Genomic DNA, 22,134 nt, shown 5'->3' with positions numbered 1-22,134 from the left:
TCATTTGGATTTCTCCCGTTTTTCCATGCACTTACTTTTCTCTTTGTATATAGTTCTGTGACTTTTATTGCACTTAGATTTGTGTAACCACCACCCCAATCAGGACACAGAGCTGCTCCATCATTCCAAAAAATTCCCTTATGCTATTCCCTATGGCCATGCCCCCCCATCCCAACCCCTGCAACCACTGATCTGCTCTCCACAGTACCATACACACACACACACACACACACACACACACACACACACACACATATAGTTGTTGTTAATTTTGAGAGTGTTATGTAAATGGAATCACAGCATATGCTCTTTTGACAGTGGCTTTGTCCACACAGCACAAGCCCCTGAGCTCCACCCAGGCTGTGTCCAGAGTTCATTCCTTTTGGTCTCACGACGTCTGTCTTCCCTTCTAGGGAAGAGGCCTTGACCCCTTTCCTCTCCCCCAGGTTCCAGGCTCTGTGCTGGCTGGATGCTCTGCTCCAGGCACCAGAACCCTGGGCTCTGTGGCCTCAACTCCCAGGGGCCCTGGCCAGTGATTCCCTTCTGCCTCTCTCCACATTCCACAGCCAGCGTGGACTCTACCAGGTGAGGACCCAGAGGTGATCCCTACTTTTCAGATGGGGAGCAGAAGCACAGAGAAGATGTCATTTGCTTCTGATCTGGCTGTGAGCGGAGGTGCCCTGCATACTGGAAAAGCACACCAGCCACGCCCCCGTCCCCCCACTCCCGGGATGGAGAAAGCCTCTGGCAGGTGATGTCATCCATGCTGAGACCTGAACCAGGAGAGGGAGACAGCCCGAGCGCGATCGGGAGCAGAGCAGCTGAGGCACAGGGAACAACAAGGGGTGGCACCAGTGCCTCGGTGAGGTTTCGAGTGAGGACGGAGACGAAGGCCCTGGTGTCGGGTGTTTCTCCCCTGCGTGTGGGGATTCCACTTCCTGGCCATTTGTCCTGACTTTCGCTGGATAAACCTGGGACAGTGACAGTGGAGCTCACCCAGGACCCTTGCACAGAGAGAGAGGACAGAAAGCCACACTCTTCCAGGTGGAGATACACACACGTGTGCGTGTATGCGTATGTGCATGTTGACACAGTGCCCTGCATACTGAAGTAGAGAGGAATGTGAGGGCTGCGGGAGACCCAGCCACGGGGAGCGAGAGGCTGAATCTCGAGAAGGCAAGGGATGGCAAACAACGGGTGGTACAGTGAAACGTCTGAGTGACTGGTTCAAGGGCCAGACTGCGTGGGTTCAAATCCCAGCTCCACCACTTTGCAGCTGTCTTCCCCTGGGAAACAGTTTCCCCATCTATAAAATGTCAATGATCATACTCGTAAAGGATCACGTGAGGATTCAATGAGCTAGTCGATTTTCTGGCCCGTAGTTAGCACTTCAGGAGGGCAGGACTTACATTTCCCGGAAGGGAGCAGGGAGGGGACCTGCTCTCAGCCACACCCAGCTACGTCAAGGCTCCGACTCCAGGGCGCTTTCTGCATCTCAGTGTTCCCATTGTATTTTATACTTTTTTATGTTTCCTCCCAGTCTTAGAACCAGCTGGGATAAAAAAAAAAATACTCACTGCTGGATGAAAATGCATGGATAAGAGCTGGCCCACTCCTTTCAGACTCTCCTAGCCTTTGAGATGATTGAGGCCCAGAGAAGTCAAGGAAAGTATCTAACCTATTTATTAGTGGCAAAAATGGAAGTTGGACCCAGGCCGGCTGGTTCCAGCATCTGAGCTCTTAGCCACGCCCCTGGATGGTCTCATTTCTACAGGCAATTCTTTATTCATTCACTCAACAAACACTCTTTTGAGTTCATAACGCATGCTGGGTGCTCGTCTGGGCATGGAGGACACAGATGTGAATAAGACCCAGTCCCTGACCTCAAGGGACAGTGAGGAGAGAGACAGCTAAAGAGTCATCTAGGTTGTCACAAGAAAAAACTTGGCCTTCTATATGAGGTCCGGGGTTGGGGTGGGCAGTCAGGGAAGGCTCCCTGGAGGAGGTGATGACTGAGCTGAACCTTGCCGGATGAGTAGAAGTTTGCCAGAGAGAGATTTGAGGGGAAGGGCAGTCCTGGCCGAAGGAACAGCAAGTGCAAACACACAGAGCCAGAGACAGAGAGAGCATATAATACAGTGGGGTCATAATTGTGCAATCAACTTATGATAATTCAGTTTGGCAAACTGCATTTTACACTCTTAAAAGAAAAAGAAGTAGGCTAAGCACGAGATGGGAGCAAGGAACCTGCAGCTGGGCTGTTGGTCTGGCTCCCACAGGGCTGCAGAACCTGGGCCTCTTGTTCTGCTGATGCTGGACTTTAAGTGGTGGGAACTTCTGGGGTCTTGACAATTTGAGGTTGAGGGGGAGGACCGGGGTGGGTGGGGCCTCCCAAGCCACTTCAAAGACTGTGGCCTTTATCCTGGGGACCACGGGAGTCACTGATGGCTTACCCAAATAAATCAGAGTGGACTTTAACCCTGTGACCATCTGGTCACCCCACGGCCATTCAGCAGGTCCAGTCTGTACCACACTGCCTCTAGTGGAGATCTCTAAGGATGTCACTGATGGGAGGGTCACCAGGATGACCGAGACTGTCGACATAAATGTGCGCTGACCCCACTCTGCGGAACCTGCCGAGGTTCAAGAGTGTGCCCGCTGGCCCCCCCACCCCGTCCCCCGTCCCCCCAGGCTCTCAGGCCTCGGCTTCTGGACATGCCGCCTCTGGCCACTAGGGGGCAGTGTCTTGCAGTGGAACTGGCGTCCCACACGTGAGGGCCTTGAGCGAGTACCCTGGGCCTCAGTTTCCTCTTCTGGAAGCTGCAGCGGGGCTATGTGGGCTCAACAGAGAAGCAGAAACGTCCTGAGAACCTGCTGGGGGCTGGCCCTGTATCTTCCTAAATGACCCTCCCTACACAGCTCCCACCAAGCAGTCGGGGGGGGTGTCCATGCCCCCCACCCCTTGGAGCGCCCCTCCACCTTTTTTTTGGCTGATGGCATGTGGGATCTTCGTTCCCCCACCAGGGATGGAACCCGCACCCCCTTTAGTGGAAGTGCAGAATCCTAACCACTGGACCGCCAAGGAAGTCCCAGACCGCCTACATCTTGAAGTGGGTGCTGCCCCCCCTGCTAGCCCACGTGGAGACAGCCAGCATCGACCGCGCGACCTGAACAAACCTCCAGGTGACTCCAGCTGAGGCCCCAGACAAGCCCAAACTCCCAGCCCACGGAATCTGTGAGTTTAAGAAATGGTGGTTTCAGGCCACGAAGTCTTGGGGTAATTTGTTCCACAGCCAGAGTAATGGGACCCCCATCCTACCCTTGGGAGGGGAGCAGCCCAGGAGTGGGACAGCAGAGTCACCCATCCCCAGTGTGACCAGCTCTGGGCAGGGGAAGCGCAAGGGCCTGGGAGCCGGGCGGAGGGTACGGGACCCTCCCCCTCCCCTCCCCCCTCCCGGTGGAGCAGCCGCGGCAAGGCTGCCGGCAGAGAGTCCGCAGGAGCACATGCAGGGAGAGATTCCTGAGAGTGCCAAGTCCAAAGTCGGGGGAGGCGGGAGGTGAGGCAGAGAAGGGGCGGGCCCAGCGGCCTTGGAATTTGTCCCCAGGAAGCTCTAAACAAGGCGAGGGGCGGGGCGGACTGGGGTGGATTTGATTGAGAGACTCTCTGAGGACGGGAGAGGGAGTGGGGGGAGTGGGGGAGGTTCCCGGTCAGAGGCCAGTGAACTGTGAGGTTACAGCCCCATAAACACTGGATCCCCCTTCCCAGGTAGGTGGGTCTGCCTTAGAGATTCAGCAGGCTCCCCCCTCCCCTCCCCCCTCTCTCCCTTCCCCCCTCTCTCCCTTCCCCCCGCCCCCCAGGCTCCGTTCCGTTTCCTGCCCACCAGCCTTCCAGGGGCTGACCCAGCTTCGCAGACCCTTGACCTCATGAAGGAAATGCCCCAGACTGAAGCAGGCGCTCTGTTCTGGTCACTGACAGGGGGCACTTAAGAGGGTACTTTTCCCCGACAGTTGCAGGGAGTAAGCCCACCCTGCGCGTCGTCCTGACCAAGTCGGATTTCTGAATGCCCCCTGGAACAACCAGACACACACACACACACACACACGCACCCCATGGTGGTGAAATACATGGGTACAGGGCTCAGACAGGCCCGGGTTCCATCCCTGTCCATCATTTACCGGCTGTGAACCGGCCAAGTCCCAGACCCTCTCTGACCCTCAGTTTCCTCGTCTGCAGAGTGGGGTTTCTAAAGGCACCTGCTTCACGGCATTGTTGAAGAGCACCTGAGCCCCGGGGCACAGAGGCCCTCACGTGGTCGGCATTATTCACCAGCCAGCACCTTTCAAGTAAGGATTTTAGAAATTCTCTCTGAGCTAGGGGAGGGAGGAGGAGGTGTTGCCGAAGTGTCAGCTCCCCTGGGCACCGGGCCGAACAGAAATAGAGACAAGGATTTTGGAGGAAGAGAGAGATGGCTTTATTTTTCTGCCAAGCAGAAAGGAAGACACAGCAGGCTAGCACCTCCAGAGCTGTGCCCCCCCTCCTTGGGAATCAGGGGAGATTATATATGTGAGGCTCGCAGTCCGGGGGGGTCTATGATAAAGATCAAAGTAGTGAAGGTCTTGCATTCTTCCTTTCCTTTGCATTATTTCAAAACAGTCATAGCTGGCGTCACAGCCCCATAAGCACTGGATCCCCCTTCCCAGGTAGGCGGGTCTGCCTTAGGGTGGGGAGATTACCATACAATATAGGGTGGTAACAATTACCATACAGGATAACCTAAGAAGATTTATTACACATTTGACAACACTTCCCATGTAATTTTTTTTTTTTTTTTTTTTGCGGTACGCAGGCCTCTCACCGCTGTGGCCTCTCCCGTTGTGGAGCATAGACGGGCCCAGCCGGTCCGCGGTAATTGGGGTCCGACAGTCTGGTAATTGTGTTCGCTCGCCTCTGGTTTATTGGCTGGTGACCTTGTTTCTGAAATGCAAAAACTATAGGGGGTGATTTCTTACGAGGGGCATATAGAATGTAAGTGCCAGGACATAATAAGGTTAGGGGGTGAGAGGCAGGGAATGTTACTCACACAGAGTTAGGGGTGATAGGTACCGAATGTGAATTACACAGTGTCAGGGAGTGAGGTTAGCTTCCTAAAGTACAAATCTAGTTACTACAAATTAGTGACAGTTAAAGTAAACCAAGGCGTGATTAACTCTTTCAGGCCAGGTTATGTTTCTTCTCTAGCCTATTCACTGTTCCCTTTATTTTCCTTGTTCTTAGGGGAGGGAAAACTTCATTTCTATTTTTGCTGCAACAAATTCCCCACTGCTAGTTCATTCCCTCCATATCAATGGAGGAAGGGAAACGGGCGTCGTTCTTGTCTGGCTGATAAACACCAGCTGTCCGGCCCAGGGGCCCACCTATCTCCTATTTCAAATCCCCCCCTGAGAGATGTGAACCCCAAGAAATCTTTACAGAGGATGAGGGACGACGGTCTGTCTTCTGTAGCTTCCTCAGGCTGGCAAGGGGTTCGTAGACCCTACCTAGTTGGGGTCACAGAGCTCTCACCCTGTCTGATTAAGGGCCCCGGGGTACCTTCTGTTGTTGTTTTGCCAGGATCTGTTCTGAGAAATGACTGGAATCTCTGCATCACCATTATCTTGATGTGAACCTATTGTAATCTGGAAGAGACAGAATTTAGCAAGTAGTTTAAAAAGACAGAGGCCAAAGATTAAAAGAATCATTGTAGCTGGGGGCCCAAGCAGGATGAAGAGCGTGTAACGTTTGGTAGTAATTTTGATCCTGATCTAGATAGAGACAGCACTTGTGTTACCCTGTCTAAAGGAATGGAGCCATTTGGTGATATATATATATATATATAATTCTGTGTCCTCTTCTATTAGCCCATTGTGATTGATGTAGGTGTAAACAGACCCTGTTAGAAGTATTTGGAGGCGTGACAACCTAAACGTTAATAGACAAAATAGATCTCATTTCTTTTTAGGAGAATAAGCCTGAAACCCAGTCTAGGCCTGGTGCTTTGGGGAGACTTGTAGCCAGGTAGCCGGTTATCTAGTTTCATCAAAGTAGGTTTTAACCTTTGTTGTGGTATTAACATATAGATAACAGGAGCTATTGGTCACTACATATGTGTTTTCTTTTTTTGTTAACATATGATCTAAAGCAATTTTATCGTCTAAAAGTGTAATAGCTACAAGAGGAGACCTTTAAGAAGTAAGGTTGCAGTTACCAGCTGTCAGCAGACATTGTTTTGAAATTGGCCGGTGGCAGCCCATATCTAAAACAGCTCAGAAAACTCAAGTTCTTAGCAATAAAAGGACTTGCCTAAAATCACACCGTAGTGTCACCGTTAATGGTGTCAGTGTTTCTCTGGGTATGAGAAGATGCAAGAACTGGGGCTCATAAAATCTTCTCCTGAAATTATTTAACTATCTCAAGGCCTGTCCTGTCAGTTTTTCCCAGAGCACAGAGTCCCTCGTTTCAGCTCTCCACCCTGAAGTCCTTGTAGAGGGTGTTGAAGGTCACCAGCTACAACAGCTCATGATTTAATCCTTGTAGAAGTAGATGGCAAGTGTCATTTTTCAGTCAGCAGGGCCCCTTTATGGTCGTAATTTCGACCATGGTTTGGGGCATTTCCTGACCATTTTGTCCCATGGTGTTAGGAATGCTCCTTCCCAGGTCTGGTGAAGATTTTCTGATAAGCCACTCCATGGGCTATTACTGGCCTAGGCCTTTACTAGTATCCAGAAGTCTCTGGACCACCTGTCTTCCTAGTCTCTTATGGTCCAGGACAATACTCCCTCTTGTTGCTTCTTCTCATATCTAGAGTTAGACTATGGCAATCATTGATCTCATATGGAACTCTATATCATCATTTTATCAGAGGCTCAGTCACACACTTGGTAACATAAGAAACAATCAGTCACACACTTGGTAACATAAGAAACAATCATTTTTTTGGAAATAGGCAGAATACAAATAACATAGCTGGCAGTATTAATAAAGTCATAAGTAAGAATTCAGCCAAGAACTTCCATTAGGGGCAGCCCAGTATATCCCAGGTCGTCTGACTTAGTCTGTTCTGTACCAATCCCTATTCTTCAGGGAAATTATATGTTGGCATTGTCCACAAGGTACTCAGCCCAGTTTTTTAGTGTTTCCAGACTGATTATCCTTAGTATGATTGAATTGTTCCCAGCCTTTAGAGGAGCCTTTAACCTTAAATTACCATAGCCTGGTGTTAATTACATAAATCCATCCCGTAATTGTGGGAGGTTTTATTCCTCGGCTGAAATTTTGCTTCTTTCTCTGATTGAACTTTGAGTAATAGAGGAAAATCCAGATGTATGGTCAGGGTCAGAGCAGGTGTTATTAATGGGTCAGGTGAGGGGATCTCATCTAGTCATATCAGTAGTGGCCTGAACGTGACTATAATTTTCCTTTTAAGATAAATTTCCTAAGAGTCAGCCAATTAGAGCCTTGGAGTGGAGAAGTCCACTCAGGTAACCCAGAAGTACTAGACATAGGTAATTGGCCACAAACCCAACAGTTGGTTTGATTTTTAAAACTAGCATAGGGGCTTCCCTGGTGGTGCAGTGGTTGAGAGTCCTCCTGCCGATGCGGGGGACACGGGTTCGTGCCCCGGTCCGGGAGGATCCCACATGCCGCGGAGCGGCTGGGCCCGTGCGCCATAGCCGCTGGACCTGCGTGTCCGGAGCCTGTGCTCCGCAACGGGAGGGGCCACAGCGGTGAGAGGCCCGCGCACCGCGAAAAGCAAAACAAAACAAAAAAACTGTCATAGCATCGTACCTATGATAGAAAAACATTTGATTCATATGCAAAGGTCCAAGAAGTCGAGAAAACATTATAAATGAGCGTATGAATCAGGTCCAGGATCTTGGGGAAGCTGTCTACTACTGATGTTGTCTTTTTCTCATCCTGGTGTGAGTGTAGTTTCTCCTCTGTTTGAGCATTGTTTTAAGGTGATTTTGAGGTCAGCCATCCTCTCTATAGGCCAGTCCAGTGCAGGGGCCCTTTGTGAGTGGAAATTAATCCAAGAGTTAACTCCCTTTAGTTTTACTGTGTATGAGCTAGTTAAGAGTACCTGATAAGGGTCCTTCCATCCAGTCTGGAGATAGCCCTTTAAATTATGTCTTTTCCAGTATGTATAATCCCCTGGTTGTAGGTCATGGGGTATCTGATCTTCATCCAAAGAAAAATTACTGAGATAAGCTTTAGAAACAAACTTAGAGTGTCCTTTAATAATTCAATTAAATTTTTTAGCAGTATAACATAACTGCAAGGAACTATCTGGGAAGTGAGTCTTGGTAAACACAGACCTTAATGAACAAAACTAGAATTTAATATTCAGTAAAACATAATTTATTTTCTTCATTGTGAGGGCATTAACCCGGCAACCAGGGAAGGCTTTATCCCATCAAATAAAAAATGAGGTTTATCAGGGAGCCGGAAAAAGCCAAGCAGCCATCTTGGATTTTCTATAGCCCTGACTGTTTGATTTTACAGCTATTGTTTACCCATTTTAAATTCCCTGATTTAGGAGTAGACTGTTGTCATGTTTTAAGGACAGTCAGGATGGCAAAAGTCTGACAATGAGAGGTTAATTTTTGTAGAAGCAGAATGAATTTTATCTACCTGTGCCAAGATCTTCATAGATCATTGTGAGATAATACTTATTTACTTTACCTAAGTAACAAAAGATTTTAAAAGCAAATGTAAATCACTTAAAGGCAAAGAAATTTACATAGTCTTATTAAAGCAGCATCCCAAGAAAACTTTGTTCTCTTAACAGAGAGAGAGAACCAAATTTCAGTCTGGTCTCAGTAAACTTGGCCTGATGATTTATATAACTGTAATGTATCATATAGGCTTTTTGCTTCCTGAAACTTTTATAAGGAGTCTCAGACTGAACTTTTAAAAGACCTCTCAGGAAAGTCCCACCAAAGGCTTGTCACAGATTTCACTTACCAGATGTAGGTGAATTCCTCCCTTTTCAAGGTCCCGAAAATACCTTGAGATTTCTGTACCTGTTAGTGAGGTAGCCTTCCTAATTTATCTGATAAAGGTGCTGGGGACCTAAGAGTTTCCAATCTCTGGAGGGAGCAAATAGAGAGAAAAGATAAATGTTTTAATTTTACCCGTAGGTGTAAATTACCAAATTGTTGTAAACCATAAGTAGCTTGAGGAGAAGAGCTTCTTTATATCCAGTTTAGCATTATGGTCTGAAAGTCAGAAACTTGTATTTATCCAAAAGTTCTTTTTATAAATCTTCTCGAAGAAGAAGCATCTTTGCAAAAGCTTCAGAGTGAAACCGTGTCTCTAAAGACGAAAGACTTATGGCAAGTTTAAAACTCTGATTATAATGTAATTTACAAGGTAACTTGGTTACTGTTAATGACATATGATGCTAAAGATATAACTAGAATTATGACTGATAACATTTTACCGGGACATCAGAATATTTTTGAAACTCCATATGATTTCTAGGATATCTGTATTAGTAACAATTACCATACAATATAACCTAAGAAGATTTATTACACATTTGACAAGACTTCCCGTGCAATTTTAACATACCAAATGAACCTAATTAGTGTAACATCTCTCTTTGGGATGTTTCAGAGGCCGTTTGAAGCACCCCAAAGTTAGCTAGAGGTCAAAGAAACTTCATTACAATTTGATTTGGGAAGTTTTATCAAAAACACGAAAGGGTTTAGAACACTCAGTCAGATAAGATCATACATCGCTGTGAAGCGATTGTTTTTCACTTACCCAAAGGACAATAAAAGATTTAAAGGCAAATATCGAACTGATCACTTAAAAGGTAAAGAAGCTTAAAATCTGTCATCCAAGGTGGTTCAACACCTTAAGAAAACTTGTACGATGCATAAAACTTTTCTCAGGGTCCACTTTCCACAACCTTTTTTATCACTTTCTGTATCCATCACTTTATTTTCCCATTCAGAAACAGCCACCTGTAAATCAGACCTACTTCCTTTCCCCTTAATAAAATGCAATTCCATTGCTCATACCTTGTTTACTAAAAACACACATCCTACTTTCCTTAAGCAACCATGAACTGTCCTTTATATCAGCATTCTGTAGACTGGTACAACCAAATAATATTTAAGGAATGTGCTTTCTTATAGAAAATATCTCAGTGTGGCACCAAACACACGTTTTAATAGTTCTAAACCTTTTGTTTCTCTGTACAAGGAAGCCGAGGTTCAGTAGTTAATGTTTCAGTATCTTATTTTATTTGGAAATGGCCTAGTTATTTAATAACTTGCGTCCTTTAACTTAATTTAGCACAACTCTAAATTTTCAAGTTGTCAGATATCTGGAGAGATCATTCTTAAGTAAATATTCCTAAAACGTAAGTATTCCTAAAACGTTCACCCAAAGCTCTTATCTCATTTGCAATTTTTTTTTCTTAAAAGTTTCTTCACATCGAGTTATTTTCATTGCTGACAGATTTGTAACAGATATAATAAGATCTTATTTAGTTTATATTAAACCTAGGCACAATAAAAGTATTATCCTTAATGTTGATGGCTCTAAAGACATGTCTATACTAATTAGATTAACAAACATTAATACCAAGTATTTTTAATATTGAATAATTCCCAGGTCACGTGAACCTGAAATTTATTTAATTTTTCTTGTATTTAGAATTGTTTGATTTGTAAGTGCTTTTCTTTTAAGCCAATTAAATAGAGCTCATTTACAAATTATCCTCAGCAATATTATCCAAAGACAGAAACATATACTGAGACATACACAGGTATCCAGACAGACAGAGATCTCATAGTTTCCACTTGAGATTTAAAATGTCTCTTTGCCTCTTTTTTTTTTCTTGGCTTGAAGTTCTACTAATTAACCCAAGGCTGAAGTCTCAGGCAAAGTGGGCTCTGTTTGTAGCTCAAGGACATGATAACAGTTAACTTCAAGCTTTGTCCTAGGCATATTTTGGTTCTCTCAGGGTCAGAATTTTGGAGAAAAGTATTTTAACAAGCTAGCTTTTTCTAATTGCACATGCAAAAAGGACTGGTTTTGCAATTTTTTTTTTTTTTTTTTTTTTTTGCGGTACGTGGGCCTCTTACTGCTGTGGTCTCTCCAGACGCACAGGCTCAGCAGCCATGGCTCACGGGGCCAGCCGCTCCGTGGCATGTGGGATCTTCCCGGACCGGGGCACGAACCCACGTCCCCTGCATTAGCAGGCAGACTCTCAACCACTGCGCCACCAGGGAAGCCCTGGTTTTGCAATTTTAAGAAAAGCTTTATTTGAACCAGTTTTCTCCAGAGTCTAAAGAATATTGCGGCCATACTGTCAAAAATCATCTTTCTCTTTCTGTGGTCATGGTTGCACAGCTAAAATTTAAACCAGATAGTGCTCAAATTGGCTCTGATAACAGGAGCAGACTGGCTGATAAACTGTTGTCCCAGCAGGGATTGTCCTTCTGGGGAGGTGCGGTCTTAGTTTGATCAGAAGAATCTGGGGATGAGGGAACTTGCAGGACTGGGGAAACCTTCCCACTCCCCTGAGAGTTGGGAGAAGTTAGAAGAGGATCCTTTAGAATGTCAGGAGAGTTTTGTTTCTTTTCTTTTCTTTTTTTTCTGATTCCTCAGGCTTTTGATTACGGAGCCACCTACAGCAGGATTATAATAAAAGGGGCATAAAGTCTTGAACATACGGGAACCTCAGTCCGTTTTTCCCATCCCGTGGCAATAAAGATCTAATGGTAGGAGACCCATTTTCAGGCCATTTTCCTTTGTCATTGGATCATAGCTATAGGTCGACCAGTCATTTAAAATTTTCCCTAAGTGTTCCCAGGTGGGTAGAACCTTAGAGGAAGCGCTTCCCATTTTGGCTCGAGCAGTTGGTAACAGACATTTGATATTAGCACGCTCAAATCAAAACAAACCTTCACCTCATCAGCTGGAAGTCACACATAAAACATAAACCATAAAAGGAAACAGCAAAGGGATGCTCAAAAAAGAAAAAGAGAAACATATGGCGGAGACCCGCCCAAACGTGATTTCCGAGCCCCACTCGACCTGGACCGTTGCCCCAAGGCGGCGTCTTACATCAGAATCTCCCTTTGCAGGGAGCATTCCACATCAGGATTTCCCTTTGCACAAAATCCTCAAATTGGTACCTTAGTTCCCCTTAAGGGGACCGTCGAAGGTCACGGAGCGCAGTCCGGGAGACTCACTGTAGGTGCTGACGGGTGCGTCGCGACTTCCCTACGTCCTCTTTCTGATCCTCCAGTATTCAGTGTTTTCTCGGAGTGGAAGTCCAGGCCGGCGCGGCCAAGAGAAGAGAAGGTGTCCTCAAGGCAAAATGAGCCTCGGCAGCTGCTAGGTCAGCGTCTCCCCCGTTCTCCGCCGCAGCCTCGGAGTTCCGCCGCCGAGTCGACAGACCGGGTGTGATGGGACACAGCCCTGCGGCAGGGAGTCCCTGGCGATCTGGCCTCAGAGAAATCCTCCAAACCTCCGCTCTCCCGAAGGAGCCTGGCGTGCAGAGAGATCCCCGAGCTTCCGATCAAGCCGAGGGGCCCTGCGGGGCTGCCTGTACGCGAGCAGACCCCGGACGAGCCCCCATTTTGTTGCCGAAGTATCAGCTTCCCTGTGCACCGAGGCCGAACCGAAATACAGAGACAGGGATTTTGGAGGAAGAGAGAGATGGCTTTATTTTTCTGCCAGGCAGAAAGGAAGACACAGCAGGCTAGTGCCTCCAGAGCTGTGCCCCCTCCTCCTTGGGAATCAGGGAAGATTTTATATGTGAGGCTCGCAGTCTGGGGTCTATGATAAGGGTCAAAGTAGTGAAGGTCTTGCATTCTTCCTTTCCTTTGCATTATTTCAAAACAGTCATAGCTGGCGTCAGGCCACCCCGGTAATTGGGGTCCGGCAGTCTGGTAATCGTGTCCGCTTGCCTCTGGTTTATTGGCCGGTGACCTTGTTTCTGAAATGCAAAAACTATAGGGGGTGATTTCTTTTCCTTTTTTTTTTTTTTATAAATAACAATGGAATTTATTTATTCTTTTTACATCTTTATTGGAGTATAATTGCTTTACTATGGTGTGTTAGTTTCTGCTTTATAACAAAGTGAATCAGTTATACATATACATATGTTCCCATATCTCTTCCCTCTTGCGTCTCCCTCCCTCCCACCCTCCCTGTCCCACCCCTAGGGGGTGATTTCTTACCAGGGGTATATAGAATATAAGTGCCGGGACATAATAAGGTTAGGGGGTGAGAGGCAGGGAATGTAACTCACACAGAGTTAGGGGTGATGGGTACCGAATGTAAATTACATAGGGTCAGGGAGTGAGGTTAGCTTCCTAAAGTACAAATCTAGTTACTACAAATTAGCAACAGTTAAAGTAAACCAAGGCGTGATTAACTCTTTCAGGCCAGGTTATGTTTCTTCTCTAGCCTGTTCATTGTTCCCTTTATCTTCCTTGTTCTCAGGGAAGGGAAGCCTTCACTTCTCTTTTTGCTGCAACAGAGGGAAGGGAGCCAGGCGTGTTGTGTGTGTGTGTGTGTGTGTGTGTGTGTGTGTGTGTGAACCCCCCTGTGGATCATGAATGGAGACTCGCTGTGTCTATACTCGCCTGTGGCTCTGTGTCCAGTCCCCACCCCTGTGAAGCCTCGGGAAGGTTGCAGATGGACAGCCCGGCGTGTCCTCCGTTTCAGGCCGTGCCGGGCCTCCCTGTAATAAAGACCTGTTTCTTCCTGGCCGCGCACTTGGCCTGGAGACTGAGGGTTCACTGAGCAATTCTGAGCTCCCGCCTGCCCGCCCCGGACACACTCGGGCCTTCTGTTTGCCCACAGCGGCCTGTGGGACGCTCACAATGCGGCCCTGTTCTCCCCTCCGCTCAGCCGCCGCCCCTCCGGCCTCTCTAGGAGGAGGCTGTGCAAGCTGGGGGAGGCTGCCGTTACCGGTTTCCAGGAAGACACGCGCGCGCGCTGTGTGTGGCTGGAGACAGGGCACCTCCCCGTTGGCAGCCCCTTGGAATTAGGGGGTGATTTGTTAAGGGCAAAACACGTGTACCTCAGGCAGGGCCGCCAGTCAGCTCGCTCAAGGGCAGGCTTCCCTCTGCTGAGCCCGGCACATGCTGAGCCCACTCGGACGCTGGGCCTCGGCATGGGCTGTTCCTCTGATCTTCGCGGGGCTGCCTCTCGGTCGCCTGCAAGCCTGAGCTTAAGCGGTTCCTCCTTGGGTTGGGATCTGCCGCCATTGACCGCTGTCTGTCTCGCGGCCCTGTGGGATTTTCCCCATATATTTAGCATCTCTCTTTTCCCTCCAGAGGGTGAGCTTCACGGATCACAGAGCTGTCTTGTTCGTGCGTGTCCCCAAAGTGCAGCACAGTGCCTGGCTCAAGAAGGCCACAGTCGAATCTAAACTATGACACAAATGAACCTATCTACGAAAGAGAAACAGACTCCCAGACTTAGAGAAGAGTCTTGTGGTTGCCAAGGGGGAGGGGGTTCGGGGAGGGATGGAGTGGGAGTTTGGGATGAGCAGATGCAAACTATCGTATAGAGAATGGGTCAACAACAAGGTCCTACTGTAGAGCCCAGGGAGCTATGTTTAATATCCTGGGATAAACCATACTGGAAAAGAATATGAAAAAGAATATATGTATTTGTATAACTGAATCACTTTGTTGTATAGCAGAAATTCACACATTGTACATCAACTATACTTCACTAAAATTTAAGAAAAAAAAAAGGCCGCAGTCAAGATTTACTAGATGAACGAATGAATAAACCAACCACCCTATTGAGAAATCAACCTATGAGTCAGTGAGGCCAGGATTCAATGGATCAGTTACTGCGTTAATGAGATCAGGGCACACAGGCAGGAATCCTTGCCTGATACGGCTGTCTTTAATCGTCTGACCTTCCCCCACTTCACCTCTAAGCCCTTCCAGGGCAGTGGCGGGGCCAGGGGATGGCACAGATGGAGCTAAAGCCGTGAGAGAAGGAGACAGGCAGGAAAAGAGGCCGGTGCTTCCCTGGAGGCGCGGGGACTGGGAATGGGGCTCTTAAGGGAGGGCTGGTCAGGGAAGGCTCCCTGGGGGAGGTGAGATAATCCCTGGGTGGAATCCCAAGAGAGATACTGCCGTTCAGCAGGGGGTGGGAGCTGTGTGGCTCTAGCCTTGGGCTCAGCAGGGTTGGTGCAAGAATGAGGCCTGGATTGGCTCTGTACCGTCTCAAGAAAACCAGGGCCAGTGGTGGAAGCCCAGGAGGACCCATTTCATTTCAACACAGGGGGACTTGTCCCAGGACAGAGCCATGCAAAGATGGAATGAACTGTCAGAGAAAGGAATGAGCTCTCTGTCCCTGGAGGTACTTAAAGCTGTATACAGAAGGAGAGGAGGGAGGGGTTCACCTAGGCAGAAAAGCTGCAAAATCTGTTGTAATCCAGAGAATCTACAGATCTATAATAGAAAACGGTCTAATACAGGCAAAAGTTATCTTTATGCAATCAGCGTGTGTGTATTCAGGCCCTTGGCGGTAAGGAGGCTCAATGCAGTATTGTTTACAACAGAGGAAAAATTGGAGACAGCCTGAAAGTTCATTTATATGTTCATTTTCTGTCTCCCTCTAGATTGAGCTCCAAGAGGGTGGGCCCTCGTCTGTCTCATTCACTGCTCTATCTGTCTTATCTAGTGGGTATACGAGATACAATGCAATCTTTTTTTTTTAAGTTTTGTATTCTTTGATGAGAGGGAGGGAAAGGGAGAGAGGGAGAGAGAAATGCAAGAAGTGCATCAAAATGTTAACAGCCATTGTTCCTGGGAGATGGAATTAAATTTTATTTTATGCTTTGTTGTACTATCTACAAAAAACATGTATTATGTTTATGATGTGGAAAAACTTTAAGTAAAAGTAGAATGACATCAGGGTAAAAAAAAATGGCTTCATCTGCTGAGCTCTGAGAATGGATTTTTAAAGCCAAACTGAATCGCGTTAGACTATCAGAGCGTCCCTGGTGGCAGCCTTTTGCCATCTGGCTAGGATAACACAAGAACAATCCAACTCCTCTGGGTGGGGAAGAAAATAATTTGTAGTTTCGCAGTGGCCGCCCCTAAAACCATGCCCTCCTCCCAAGGTGGCTTTTTTTTTTTTGCGGTACGCGGGCCTCTCACTGTTGTGGCCTCTCCCGTCGCCGAGCACAGGCTCCGGACGCGCAGGCTCAGCGGCCATGGCACTCCATGGCATGTGGGATCTTCCCGGACCGGGGCACGAACCCGTGTCCCCTGCATCGGCAGGCGGACTCTCAACCACTGCGCCACCGGGGAAGCCCCCAGCATGGCTTTTTTATAACCTCCTTTGGGTGCAGATTTGACATTTATTTGTGCAAACAAGGCATCCATGCTGTTTGGGTATTCCAAAGCACTTCTGCTCAAGGCAGATAACAAAACACAGATAACTCCACCAACAGGTCTCTGCCTTTGAATTTGTCTTCCAAAACAAGCAAGCTCTCTCACTGTTTGGGGAGAAAGCAACCTGTTTTGAATTGTTCAAGACTGTGAGATGGCCCTCTCCATTTCTCCAGGGCCAGAGGGATTAGCTTCCACGCGGGGCTGCTCAGAAGGATGGCGGCCACCCGCTGGAAGTCACCATCACCACTTACCATCTGGGAAGGTACAGAGCTCCCTATCACTGGAGGTGTGCAAGCCAAGGTGGGGAAACCCCTTGTCGGGGGCATTATATAGGGAATTCGAGGGTCAGGTTAGGGGCCGTGCCAAGGGCTGAATTGTGTTTCCTCCAAATCCAGATGCTGCAGCCCTAACCCCCTGTACCACAGAGTGTGACTCTGTTTGGAGGTGGACCTTTAAAGAGGTGATCAAGTTAAAATGAGGTCACTAGGGTGGGCCTTAAGCCAATAGGACTGGTGTCCTCATAAGAAGAGATTAGGACCCAGACACACACACAGAGAAGGTGATATGGAGACACAGGGAGAAGACAGCCATCTGCAAGCCGAGGAGAGAGGCTTCACCTTGATCTTGGACTTCCAGCCTCCAAAACTGTGAGAACATGAGTTTCTGTTGTTTAAGCCCTGTCTCTCTGGTCCTGTGTTATGGCGGCCCTGGCAGAGAGGGTACTAGTGTCTCCACTGTCCGGGTGAGAGAGCCATGCTGGTGGGGCAGGGGGAGGGCGAAGTGATACGCCCAGGGTCCCACAGCTACTGGCAAGTCCAGATTCTAGTCCAGGCAGACCTGCCCCAAGTCTTTCTGCTGTACTTGTGATTCGCCATGACGGACGCCCTGGCAGGACTTTGTACAAGATTCTAGAACTGTCTAGAGGAGGAAGGGGACTTGGGGACACCCAGGGAAGCCTTCCTAAAAGAGGTGTCGCTTAAGCCAGGCTTGGAGGAATAAACCCTCAGCAGGAGAGAGGAGGAGGCCGTCATCCTCCAGGACAGCACAGAACCTCCTGCCAATCCCAGGGCTCGGCTCCCGGGAGCGTGTGCATGTGCTAGCACGTGACAGGATGTCCTGTCACGTTGCACAGAGAGAAGCATGTGCAGACACCACCCACCCCGGCAGTGGGCTCCCAGGTTCTGACTCCTGGAAAGAGACCTGGTTCTAATCGCAGCCCTGCCTCTTTCTGGCTGTGTGCTCTCAGAGGAGTTATACAGCCTGTTTGAAAAAACTGTTGAAAGTAAACTCCCTTCACATTCATTCCTCAGGTGTGTATTTCTCGTGCACCTGCTATGCGCCAGGCGCTGCTCTAGGCACTAAGGAAAGAACAGGGGACAGAGTCCTGCTCCGGACCTATCATTCTAGCCAAGGACCCATAGGGAGGAGGGGAATGTAGCCACGTGGCCAGGGAGGCTTCTCTGCAGAGGGGTACTCTGCAGAAGTCTGTGGGTGGAGACAAGAAGCAGCGATGAGGGCGCGGTGCTCACCGCCGGCCAGCATCCGGCCAGCATCCGTGCTGTTATTTCTAGACACGCCCCCTCTTCCTGCCGCTGCAGCTTCCGTCCGGCCACTCCTAGGATCGACCATCCCAAGCGCCTCTCCAAACCACCTGCTACTTTCTTGACATCAAATCCAAGAAACAAGCCCTCCTCTTGGCTTAAACCTGAGGTGCTAGTGACCAGAAGGGACCTCAGAAAGGACCGCACGTCTCTCTCACCTCTAATGAGCTCCTCGTTTGCCCCGAGCTGGGGACCGAGGGCCCCTGTCTGGTGTCCCTGCTGTTGAAGAGATGGCTTCCCAGGGAGCTGGCACCCCATATTGGAGGGAGGCCGAGGCAGCCACCTGGCTCTGATGAGTCCTGCTCAGATCCCAGGGCTGGTTCCCCTGCCAGGGTGACAGAGCCATTCCCGCAGCTGGGGGTGGGCAGAGTCCTCCAGGGGAAGCTGGAACCAGGCCAGTCAAGGAGAGGCAGGCAAAGGAGCCCACTAGCTCTCTCTGGGTTCTCAGTTTTCTTTCAAAGCCTCCAGCCCATTGCCCGGGGTGGTGGGGTAGGGGGGCAAGGTGCACTCAGCCTGCTGGAAAAGTCCAGGCTTCCTTCTTACCAGCTGCCCCCTTCTTGGAGAAGCCTCCATGACTGGAAAAGCCAGGGTGCTCAGAGCCAGGTGGGACCTGAAGATCAAACCTACCAAGGCCTTTCCCTATTTTTACATCAAGTTGTTTGGGAACTTCTGGTTGTTGAGTTGTAATAGTTCTTTATATAGTCTGGATTTTAATTTCTTATCAGATGTATGATCTGCAAATATTTTCTTCCATGCGTTGTCTTTTCACTCTGTTGATGGTGTCCTTTGATGCATAAAAGTTTTTAATCTTGATAAAGTCCAATGTACCTATTTTTTCTTTTGTTGTCTGTGCTTTTGGTGTCATATCCAAGAAATCATTGCCAAATCCAATGTCATAAAGCTTTTCCCCAATGTTCTCTTCTAAGCGTTTTATACTTTTAGGCCTATGTTTAGATCCATTTTGCAAGCTGTGCCGTGTTGCAATCAGGCTTCCGTTTGAAAAATAATCTTCTCTATAGCTTTAAAGTGATAACTTTGTACCGGCAATGGTGTTAAATAAGGGTCCGACTTTTTTGTTTGTATGTGGATGTTCAGTTTTCCCAACACCGTTTGTTAAAAAGACTGTCCTTTCCCCATTGGATGCTCTTGACACTCTTATTGAAAATCATTTGCCCACGTATTCGAGGTTTTATTTCTCGGCTCTCTATTCTATTCCATTGGTCTACATGTCTGTCTTTAAGCCATTACCACGCTGTTTTGATAACTGGAGTTTTATAATAAGTTTTGAAATCAGGAAGTGTGAGACTCCTAACATTGTTCTTTTTCAAGATTGTTTTCACTATTCAGGGTCTGTGAGATTCTATATGAATTTTAGGATGGATTTTTCTATTTCTATAATAAATGTTATTGGGATTTTTGTGGGAATTGCACTGACTCTGTAGATCACTTTGGGTAGTATTGATGTCTTAACAATATTAAAGATAAATTTTTTTAAATGGCCTTTAGTCATGCAGCTGCTGTGGAAAACAGTTTGACAGTTCCCCAGAAAGTGAAACAGAATTACCAGATGACCCAGCAATTCCACTCCTAGGTATGTGCCCAAAAGAGCTGAAAGCAGGAATCCAACAGATACTTATATACCAGTGTTCAGCATTATTCACAACAGCCAAAAAGATGGAAGCAGCCAAAGCGTCCATCAGCAGATGAATAAACAAAACATGGTCAATCCATATGATGGAATATTATTCGGCCATAAAAAGGAATGAAGTTCTGACACATGCTACACAATGGATGTACCTTGAAAACACCATGCTAAGTGAAATAAGCCAGACACAAAAGAGCAAATACTGTATGATTCTGAAAACACCATGCTAAGTGAAATAAGCCAGACACAAAAGAGCAAATACTGTATGATTCTACTTATGTGAGATACCTAGAATAGACAAATTCACAGAGGCAGAAAGTAGAATAGAGGTTATGTGGGGTGAAAGGCAGGGAGGAGTGGGGAGTTATTACTCAGTGTGTCAGAGTTTTTGTTTGGGATGATGAAAACAGTTGCGGAAATAAATAATGGTGATGGTTACACAACATCAGGCTACTGTAATTTTTTAAGTGTTTTTTTTTAACTCTTGTTTTTCTCTTAGGCAAATTAAAAGTTCATCAAAATGCGAATAAGTGTGCTCCTGCTGGGGTGAGATTAGAGGTGAATTTTTTCTTTCTTTTCCTATTTTATTTTATTTTTTATTTTTTGGACGTGCCACCCGGCTTGTGGGGTCTTAGTTCCCCGGCCGGGGATCGAACCTGTGCCCCCTGCCGTGGAAGTGTGGAGTCCTAACCACTGGACCGCCAGGGAATTCCCTTTCTTCTCCTATTTAAAAAATGTCGATGTGCTTTATTGTATTGCTTTTATGATCAACTCTATGTACATGTAATTGTCAACACATCCAATGGAGCTACTTTCCTTATCACCTTCCCACCCTTCCAGCCCGAGCCCGGATACCCGGGACCTGAGCTTATCCGGGGAGCACGGTATGCAGTTGACAACCGTCCTTTCTTGTTATCCTGAGTCAGCAAGGTTCAGGCAGGGAACAAGGCACCCAGGTGAAAGCGCAGGCCTGACCTCCCCACATCTTGGTGACTCAGTGGCTGTAAGCGCCTCTCCTCCTCCCAGCCCCTGCCCTGCACAGATCAGCCTCCAGGCTGGAGAGGATGAGCACAAAGAATGTCTGTTTCCCCACAGGCCGGGAACGGCCTTCTCCACCCAGATGCGGATTCCTGAAAACGCCATGGCACGGAAGCTCTAATGAAACGGGAAGGCACCCTGTGTCAGCTATCAGTGATGCCACCACAGAACAAGATCTGCAGGTTCGTCATCCCCGTGGCTTCCAGATCAGGGGAGGAGAAAAGGTTTGGGAGTCCATTTAGGGCTGCTGACTCTGTTCCTCCCCACCAAGGACATTTTGTTTAAGACTTTCATCTAGTGGCTTCCCTGGTGGTCCAGTGGTTAAGACTCTGCACTTCCATGGCAGGGAGCACAGGTTCGATCCCTGGCCGGGGAGCTAAGATCCCACTATGCCGCCTTGCCATGCGGCGAGGCCAAAAAATAAATAAATACATAAAGACTTTCCTCTAGAGTCACCATTATTTCCTAAAAGAAAAAACATTTAAATATAGGAAGGACTTAACCTCAGAAGAGGGAAACTGAGAAAGGAGAGTTGTCAACTGCACAGTTTCCAAAATAATTTTGGAACAATGTATCTTAAAAGTTTGTTTGGGGGCTTCCCTGGTGGCGCAGTGGTTGAGAGTCCGCCTGCCGATGCAGGGGACACGGGTTCGTGCCCCGGTCTGGGAGGATCCCACATGCCGCGGAGCGGCTGGGCCCGTGAGCCATGGCCGCTGAGCCTGCGCGTCCGGAGCCTGTGCTCCATCCACAACGGGAGAGGCCACAACAGTGAGAGGCCCGCGTACCGCAAAAGAAAAAAAAAGTTTGTTTGAAACAACCCAAGGAGTCTTTGCCAGATGAATAGGTAAACAAAATGTGGGATAGCCATACAACGGAATATTATTCCCTCAGAATCCTGATACATATGAAGGTGTGCGTGAACCTCAAACACCTGACACTCAGTGAAAGAAGCTAGACACAAAGGGCCACATACTGTATGATTCCATTTATCAGAAATGTCCAAAATAGGCAAATCGATAGAAACAGGGAGTAGATTGGTGGTTGCCAGGGGCTGGGGGAGGGAGGAATGGCGAGTGACTGTTCATGGGTACAAGGTTTCTTTTGGGGGTGATGAAAATGTTCTAGGATTAGACAGTTTCTGACATACGCACAGCCTTGTGAATATGTCAGAAAACCACCGAACTGTGTACAGTACTGTAAAGTGACAAATTTTATGTTTTGTGAATTATACCTAAATTAAAAGTACGGTTTAAAAAAGTAAATGTAGGAAAACAGTTTTTTTTTTTTTTTTTTTTGCGGTACGCGGGCCTCTCACTGTTGTGGCCTCTCCCGTTGCGGAGCACAGGCTCCGGACGCGCAGGCTCAGCGGCCATGGCTCACGGGCCCAGCCGCTCCGCGGCATGTGGGATCTTCCCG

At 47.8% G+C, this 22,134-nt stretch overlaps 1 long non-coding RNA gene across 2 annotated transcripts; it reads left to right on the top strand.

Annotated features, from left to right (window-relative positions):
* The first annotated feature begins 1,565 nt into the window (after positions 1-1,565).
* LOC116753811 lies at positions 1,566-14,498 on the top strand. 2 transcript variants are annotated; one of them, XR_004349877.1, is made up of 3 exons: positions 1,566-3,183; positions 4,235-4,344; positions 14,350-14,498. It is a non-coding gene; the product is annotated as an uncharacterized LOC116753811 (long non-coding RNA). The 2 variants fall into 2 exon arrangements; XR_004349876.1 differs by lacking the exon at positions 1,566-3,183 and adding an exon at positions 3,743-3,766.
* Positions 14,499-22,134: the final 7,636 nt, after the last annotated feature.

This window comes from Phocoena sinus, chromosome 5, assembly GCF_008692025.1.
Source record: "Phocoena sinus isolate mPhoSin1 chromosome 5, mPhoSin1.pri, whole genome shotgun sequence".
NCBI lineage: Eukaryota > Metazoa > Chordata > Mammalia > Artiodactyla > Phocoenidae > Phocoena > Phocoena sinus.
Note: the sequence above shows the minus strand (reverse complement) of the source record. Positions and strands in the feature narration are given on the sequence as shown.